Source organism: Arachis duranensis, chromosome 7 (assembly GCF_000817695.3).
Source record: "Arachis duranensis cultivar V14167 chromosome 7, aradu.V14167.gnm2.J7QH, whole genome shotgun sequence".
In the NCBI taxonomy this organism is placed as follows: Eukaryota; Viridiplantae; Streptophyta; class Magnoliopsida; order Fabales; family Fabaceae; genus Arachis; species Arachis duranensis.
Genome location: NC_029778.3, coordinates 27176328 through 27185776, shown reverse-complemented (window position 1 = coordinate 27185776; position 9449 = coordinate 27176328).

The following is a 9449-nucleotide window of genomic DNA, read 5'->3' as shown; positions in this document are numbered from 1 at the left end:
CTGTACATCACTTAAAGAGATGGGGTGTCTTTTGGATATGGACTGTGAGAAGGGTCCTTCTCTAAACCCATTGACTAACCCCATTATGACTGCCTCGGTGGGCAGGTGTTGGATCTCTAAACATGCTTTGTTGAACCTTTCCATATAGGCTCGTAGGGATTCTCCGACCTCCTATTTTATTCCCAGGAGGCTTGGTGCATGTTTCACTTTGTCTTTCTGGATAGAGAACCTCATCAGAAATTTCCTTGAGAGGTCTTCAAAACTAGTGACCGACCTCAGAGGGAGGCTGTCGAACCACTTCAATGCTGCTTTCGTTAGGGTGGTCGGGAAAGCTTTGCATCGCGTAGCGTCGGAAGCATCAGCCAGGTACATCCAACTTTTGAAATTGCTTAAGTGATGCTTTGGATCCGTGGTTCCGTCATAGAGGTCCATGTCGGGGCTTTTGAAGTTCCTCGGAACTTTTACTCTCATTATGTCCTCGTTGAAAGGGTCCTCTCCTCCTAGGGGCGACTCTTCTCGCTTGTCACGGGAGTTTCGACCTTTGAGGGAGGATTCCAACTTCAAGAGTTTTCTTTCTAACTCTTTTCGTCGTTCCATCTCCTCTTTTAGGCTGTTTTCTGTTTCCTTTTGTCGCTCCCGTTCCTGTTCCAACTGTTTTAGGCGACTGTGGACTAATCCCATGAGTTCAGTTGCATGGGATGGTCCATCTTTCTCCGATTCGTGCCCTTCTGAAGAATTTACCTTCGGATTTTTTATTCCGGAGGTACCTTCTCGGTGCTGATCATTGGTTTCTTGGCGAAGGGTCAAGTCCTCGTCATTGTTTCCTGTGTTCAGATTCTCTTGTTCCGAATCTGATTCCACATGACCCTCTTCTGGGGATCTGTCCGCCATCACTGGTTGATCTCTCGGGTCCCCGGCAACGGCACCAATGTTTCGGGGCTTACCTAGAATCGAACGGTAGTTGGGCTTGTTTATGAGGCCCAAGCGTTGGAGGAGTGTGGTCTCCGACTTGGTTTACGTCTGGGAGCCGCCTCCGAGTTTTGTGTGAGAGAGAATGGGGGTGGTACCTGCAAAGACACTCCGATGCCTAAGTCAGCAAGAGTGTAAGCAAGTCTAGAGAGTATTGGGACTTAGTGATACCTGAGGGGTGTCAGCATATTTATAGTGGTGAACCAATAACCACCGTTGGAGTAGTGCCACCTTTTCAGGTGAATAACCGTCCCTTTATCTTAGGGAGGTTGAGATATGGCTCCTGAAAGTGGGTAGAGAGATTTTAGGGACAATTACTCATTTGAATGAGTGCTTATCTGCTAGCTAACCTTCGTCCCGACTTCTTTGGAGCAAGTCGTGGTGATGACCGACTTCGTAAGACGAAGATCGGTGCTGGGTGAGGCTCAATCCTTTGGATTAGGCCTTTCGTTTGGACCTGGGCCTTTACTATTGGGCCAGGGTATGAACAGTAAGCATGACACCTAAACCCGTCTAACGTGTCACATTTTTCCTAAAGCATGATCATTAGCTCCTAACCGGCTTTGCATGCTTCATTTTTGAATAAAGGAAGAAAGAAAGAACCGAGAGAGAGAGAAGAGAGAACCTCCATGACCATAAGGTTTCCGACTTCGATTTCTTGAGATCCGTAACTCCAATAAAAAATCTAATCCGGTAAAAATGTTCGTATCCTCCTTCTCTACGTATTGGCGTCACTTTTGATCGGTGAAAATTGACGGTGACGTAGCTCCTCTTCCCCTTGAGTTCGGCCAACTGGAGTTCTAGGAGGCACATATGATTTCTAAAGCTTTCCTCTTCAGCAGTTCGGTCAGAAAGTTTCTCCGGAGCTTTCGTTGATTTTGATTTCATACGGAGGTAGGGAATTTTGTTTTGAGATTAACTGTTTTTAAACTATGAATGCCATGGAAGTCTAGTGGGTATTTGTAAATAATTTATGATTGTTTGAAATGACTGAATGATGAGTTTGAGTTGTGTTTGTGATTGAATTTGATGAATATGTATTTGATTTCTTGATTGAAAAGAGGTTGAAAATGGTTCAGTTGGGACCCGAAAAAGGGTGGCTAACCCCGAGTTTTAGGAGAAGTGCTGCCAAAATTTTATAAAATCTGAGGTTTTATTTGAAAAGTTATTTTAAAAGATTTGGTTTTGGAAAATTAAATTATTTGAGATTTATTTAGTTGAGAAAAGGTGTATTCTATTTTTTAAACTAGATTTATTAAGAAAAACATAATGTTTTAAATCCAATTTTGTAAGGAGAGATTTTGTTCTAAGTGTTGTTTTGAGTTTGTTTTTTTTTAAGAAAAGGAATCTCTGCCACAGGAGAGCAGAGAACAAAGATTAAAGGAATATATTAATTAATGAAGCGTCTGCCACAGGAGAGCAGATGTGACATTGTTTAGGCCTTAGTGCCAAATGTAAAGTGGGGACGCCCACACACTGAGAACTGTTTTCCAGATGTACACTTATTGATTTGGAAAGTCACACTGATGCGGCCTAGCCGTACGACTTATAAGCACACTGATGCATCTGGAAAGCCATATCTGGGACTTGTGCCCGGGTAATGTCGGGAGCGGGTAGGCAACCGACACATGAGCTCATGGCCTGCGTTAGAGATAGACATGCATCATGTTGTTTGCACATTTGCATTTGATTGCGCTTGCTTGTTTTATTACTTTGTGATTGTATTATTTGTCTTGTTGTGACTTGTTTGTACATTGAATTGAATCTCTTGCTTGCACTATTTGTTTGTGAGTGTATTTAAGTGATTACGAGTTGACATTTGACTGAGGATTAACTATGTGGCTAAGAGACAGAAAATGTGACTAGTTTTATATTTAAAATTTGTTTTGAGTTTAGAAATTTTAAGAAAAGTAATTATTTATCTAGAGTAGAGATAAAAGTATTTCCAAAGGGTTAACAAAATAGTTTTACTAAGTAAGTTAATTATTTGCATTAAATTCATTACTTTTACGGCATTTCCGTTCTCAGTCCCTACTGAGAACGTGTGGTTTGTTCTCACCCCAAAATCTTCCACCCTTTTAGTGACACAGGTTCGAAGATTCAGTTAGAAGATACAGACGACTAGTAGATTTACTTGTAATTCCTGTTATTTTTATAGAGTTTCTTCGCCCTTGTTGCTTTAAGTTTTATTTTATCCAGAGGGATAGGTATTGTATTTGAGTTTTATATTGAATTTATTTGTATAGCATTTAAATTATTAATAATTGTGTGATTTGAATTACTACAAATAATTTTCTGGTATTTTCTTATAAACTGAAACGCGATATCAACTTAAAGGCTTAATATTAAGTAGTAAATAAGGAGAACAGGTTAGTAACTCCTTATTTTTTGTACGATCATGACGTGCTAAAGGTTAGGGTGTTACATTATGGTATCAGAGCAGTTCGTTCCTATTAGAGCCTTGGGAATGGACTGATTATGCTTCATTGCATACTCTGAGTGTCTGTCATGCAATAGGTATATTTTTTAATTAATATCTAAATAATGGTAAAAAAAATTAACATCTAAATTTACCATGATGCCACTGTCGGTGACCAATATATATTCTATTTGATTATTTGTCATTATCTTCTGAAGAACGATACGCATGTCCATGTGCATGACTATTACTGTGACATCAATAAATCAATGTGATTTAATAATCCATATTTCGACCAAAAGAAAAAGAAAAATATTCATTTCTATGGGCACCGGCGATGGTTGCGCATTACGCCACTGCTTTACATGTTCGCGTCGATTGTTTAGGTNACTTACTTTATTGAAATTTTAATGTTCTATGTAAAATTAAATTGTAAATTGATTTTTTGTTTTGTAGCTATTTATAAAAAGACGAAAATAGTCCTTTAATTATAAAGAATAAAAGACAAAAAGGTAACATAATTAGTCCGAAGAAACTTGCACAGTAAAACTAGGTGCAGAAATTTTATTTCTTATTTATTATAAGTTATATTGTTTGTAAAGTCTGATAAAAAAAAATTTTGTTTAGAAAATGCATAAAACCAATGTTTTGAAAATTAGATCGGACTGACCGATTTAATTAGATTAACTGAAAATCGGTCACCTAACTAGTTCGGTCTACTTATAAAATTGTTCTGCAAAAAATTGGTAAAAATTGGTTGAACCAATAATTAACCAACGAACCGGATAAATCAGCGGAATTTCAATAGGCACCGGTTTTTCTCCCTAAGTAACGAAACGGCGTCGTTTGGCGCTGAAAAAAAAAGAAGACTGAAGTGAAGTTTGAATGTATTGTAGTCAGTTTCCAACCCTAATCTCTTCGAAAAAGACTCCTGATCATCTCCCATTTCCAATCCTAATCTTTTCGACCATCTGCCTACGAAGGACAACCACCACCATCAAACGAAACAGACGCCGGAGCCAAGCGCCACTGCCGCGGGAAGAAGTCTCACCATCGCAGGTCGAAGCCTCACCGTCATGGGTCGAAGCCTTACTATCGCGGGTCGTCGGCTTCTTGTTGTCACCGTCACCGAAGCGTCGTCGGGTCGCTTGATGAGCGGATAATTTATACGCTTTTTGGCATTGTTTTTAGTATGTTTTTAGTATATTTTAGTTAGTTTTTATTATATTTTTTATTAGTTTTTAGTTAAAATTCACTTTTCTGGACTTTACTATGAGTTTGTGTGTTTTTCTGAGATTTCAGGTATTTTCTGGCTGAAATTGAGGGTCCTGAGCAAAAATCTGATTCAGAGGCTGAAAAGGACTGCAGATGCTGTTGGATTCTGACCTCCCTGCACTCGAAGTGGATTTTCTGGAGCTACAGAAGCGCAATTGGCGGGCTCTCAATGGCGTTGGAAAGTAGACATCCTGGGCTTTCCAGCAATGTATAATAGTCCATACTTTGCCCAAGATTTGATGACCCAAACTGGCGTTGCAAATCAGCTTCAGAATTCCCAGCGTTTAACGCCGGAACTGGCATAAAAATTGGAGTTAAACGCCCAAACTGGTATAAAAGCTGGCGTTTAACTCCAGAAAAAGTCTCTACACATGAAAGCTTCAATGCTCAGCCCAAGCACACACTAAGTGGACCCTGGAAGTGGATTTTTACGTCATTTACTCATTTATGTATACCATAGGTTACTAGTTCACTATTAATAGGATCTTTTGACATTGTATCTACACCTCATGACACTTTACACGTTTCTCATTGTATCTTCTACAGCATGAGTCTCTAAACCCCATGGTTGGGGGTGAGGAGCTCTGCTATATCTTGATGGATTAATGCAATTACTACTGTTTTTCATTCAATCACGCTTGCTTCTATTCTAAGATATCACTTGTTCCTAAACCTGATGAATGTGATGATCCGTGACACTCATTATCATTCTCACCTATGAACGTGTGCCTGACAACCACCTCCATTCTACCTTAAATTGAGTAAATATCTCTTGGATTCCTTAATCAGAATCTTCGTGGTATAAGCTAGAATTGATGGCGGCATTCAAGAGAATCCGGAAGGTCTAAACCTTGTCTGTGGTATTCTGAGTAGGATTTAAGGATTGAATGACTGTGACAAGCTTCAAACTCCTGAGAGCTGGGCGTTAGTGACAGACGCAAAAGAATCACTGGATTCTATTCCAACCCGATTGAGAACCGACAGATGATTAGTACTAAGAGTTACAAGATAACCATAGCTTGCTTCAAGCCGACAATCTCCGTGGGATCGACCCTTACTCACGTAAGGTATTACTTGGACGACCCAGTGCACTTGCTGGTTAGTTGTGCGGGATTGCAAAAGTGTGATTGCAATTTCGTGCACCAAGTTTTTGGCGCCGTTGCCGGGGATTGTTCGAGTTTGGACAACTGACGGTTTATTTTGTTGCTTAGATTAGGAATATTTTATTTTTGTTGGTTTAGAGTCTTTTATTTGAGTTTAGTTTCATATTTTAAGTTTGGTGTCAATTGCATGCTTTTGTTTTCTTTTAATTTTTCGAATTTGCATGTTCTTAGTTCTTTCTTGTTCTTTAAAAATTCTAAGTTTGGTGTCTTCTTTGTGTCTTCCTTTAAATTTTCAAAAATTTGTGTTTGATTTTCTAAAAATTTTAAGTTTGGTGTCATTTTGTTGTTTTTCTCTTTCCTCATTTAAAAAAAAAATCAAATCTTTTTCAAAATAATTTTCAATCATATATTTTCAATTGCTAATTCCAAAATCTTTTTAATTAACTAATTGATTTAGTTTTCAATTTGCTTTGATCTTATTTTCTTTTAGTTTTCGAAATTTGATTTTATTTTCCATTTGTTTTATTTTATTATTTTCGATCAAATCAAAAAAAAAATAAAATACTTTACTTGCGAATCCATATCTTATTCCCTTTCTCCGTCATGGACTTAAGTGGAATTGAACAGTCCAGAAGGACTCTGGGGTCATATGCTAACCCCATTACAGCTGCATATGGGAGTAGCATCTGTATACCTCCCATTAAAGCAAGCAGTTTTGAGCTAAATCCTCAACTCATTATCATGGTGCAGCAAAATTGCCAGTATTCCGGTCTTCCACAGGAAGAACCTACTGAGTTTCTAGCACAATTCTTACAAATTGCTGACACAGTACGTGATAAAGAGGTGGATCAGGATGTCGATAGACTATTACTGTTTCCATTTGCTGTAAAAGATCAAGCTAAGAGGTGGTTGAATAACCAACCTACAACAAAGCATAAAGACATGGAAACAGTTATCAGACAAATTCCTGAATCAATTTTACCCTCTAAAAAGGATGACACTGCTAAGGCTGGACATCCAAGGCTTTAAACAAGAGGATAATGAATCCCTTTATAATGCCTGGGAGAGGTATAGAGGTATGCTAAGAAAATGCCCATCTGAATTGTTTTCAGAGTGGGTACAGTTAGACATCTTCTATTACAGGCTTACAGAAAAAGCTCAGATGTCTCTAGACCACTCAGCTGGTGGATCTATACATATGAGGAAGACGATTGAAGAGGCTCAAGAGCTTATAGATACTGTTGCTAGAAATAACCATTTGTACTCTAGCAATGAGTTCTCTACAAAAGAAGAAGTTATGGCAGTAGCCACTGATCCTAATCCTCAAGAACAGATGGTTGAGCTTAATTAGCAATTACACCTGATGACAAAACAGTTAGTAGAATTTAAAGAGATGCTCCAAGAAACTAAAATTGCTAACAAGAACATAGAATCACAGTTGAATCAGGCAAAACAGCAGTTATCTAAACAGATAACAGAAGAATGCCAAGCAGTTCAACTGAGGAGTGGGAAGACATTGAATAACACTGCTCAAAGTAGCAAAAAGCCAATAAAGGAACAATTGACAGAGGATAACCAAACCACTGTCCAAAATCCCTCTGAGGACAGTAAGAGCCCAAAGAGGAATACTCTTGGCGTCCAAACGCCAGAAAGGGGGGAAAAGCTGGCGTTAAACGCCCATTCCCTGCCCAGTTCTGGCGTTCAAACGCCATAAAAGGGTAAGAAAGTGGCGTTAAACGCCCAATGGGTAGCCACTTCTGGCGTTCAAACGCCAAAAAAGGGTTGCAATCTGGCGTTAAACGCCCAAAAAGCACCCAATCCTGGCGTTCAAACGCAACAAAGGGGTCAGACACTTGCAAGTGCTGATAACAACCCCCTTAAGCAGGCTTCTCCAACCACTTCTGTAGGAAATAAACCTGCAGCAACTAAGGTTAAAGAATATAAAGCCAAGATGCCTTATCCTCAGAAACTCCACCAAGCGGAACAAGATAAGCAATTTGCCCGCTTTGCAGACTATCTAAGGACTCTTGAAATAAAGATTCCGTTTGCAGAGGCACTTGAGCAAATACCTTCTTATGCTAAGTTCACGAAAGAGATCTTAAGTCATAAGAAGGATTGGAGAGAAATTGAAAAAGTTTTTCTCACTGAAGAATGCAGTGCAGTCATATTAAAGAGCTTACCAGAGAAGCTTAAAGATCCTGGAAGCTTTATGATACCATGCACATTAGAGGGTACTTGTACCAAGAAAGCTCTATGTGATCTTGGAGCAAGTATCAACCTAATACCTGCATCCACTATCAGAAAGCTTGGCTTGACTGAAGAAGTCAAAACCAACCAGGATATGTCTCCAACTTGCTGATGGCTCCATTAAATACCTATCAGGCATAATTGAGGACATGATTGTCAAGGTTGGGCCATTTGCCTTTCCCACTGACTTTGTAGTGCTGGAAATGGAGGAGCACAAGAGTGCAACTCTCATTTTAGGAAGACCTTTTCTAGCAACTGGACGGACCCTCATTGATGTCCAAAAATGGGAATTAACCCTGAGAGTCAATGAGGATGAGTTCAAGTTGAATGTTGTCAAAGCTATGCAGCATCCAGACACATCAAATGACTGCATAAGCACTGATATTATTGATTCTTTGGTGGAGGAGGTCAATATGACTGAAAGTCTTGAATCAGAGCTAGATGACATCTTTAAAGATGTTCAGCCTGATCTGGAGGAACTAAAGGAAATAAAAGAAATTCTGAAAATTCCTCAAGAAGAAGATAAGCCTCTTAAACCCGAGCTCAAGCCACTACCACCATCCCTGAAATATGCATTTCTGGGAGAAGGTGACACTTTTCCAGTGATCATAAGCTCTGCTTTAAATCCACAGGAAGAGGAAGCACTAATTCAAGTGCTAAGGACACACAAGACAGCTCTTGGGTGATCCATAAGTGATCTTAAGGGCATTAGCCCCTCAAGATGCATGCACAAGATCCTATTGGAGGATGATGCTAAGCCAGTGGTTCAACCACAAAGGCGGCTAAATCCAGCCATGAAGGAGGTGGTGCAGAAAGAGGTCACTAAGTTACTAGAGGCTGGGATTATTTATCCTATTTCTGATAGTCCCTGGGTGAGCCCTGTCCACGTTGTCCCCAAGAAGGGAGGCATAACAGTGGTTCATAATGGAAAGAATGAACTGGTTCCTACAAGAACAATTACAGGGTGGCGTATGTGTATTGACTACAGAAGGCTCAACACAGCCACCAGGAAGGATCATTTTTCTTTACCATTCATAGACCAGATGCTAGAGAGACTGGCAGGTCATGAATATTACTACTTTTTGGATGGCTATTCAGGTTACAACCAAATTGCAGTAGATCCTCAAGACCAAGAGAAAACAGCATTTACATGTCCTTCTGGAGTATTTGCCTACAGAAGGATGCCTTTTGGTCTGTGCAATGCAACTGCAACCTTTCAGAGGTGCATGCTCTCTATCTTCTTAGATATGGTAGAGAAATTTCTGGAAGTCTTCATGGATGACTTTTCAGTATTTGGAGACTCATTTAGCTCCTGCCTTAACCATCTAGCAATTGTTCTGAAAAGATGCCAAGAGACCAACCTAGTTTTAAACTGGGAAAAATGTCACTTTATGGTGACTGAAGGGATTGTCCTTGGGCATAAAATTTCAAACAAA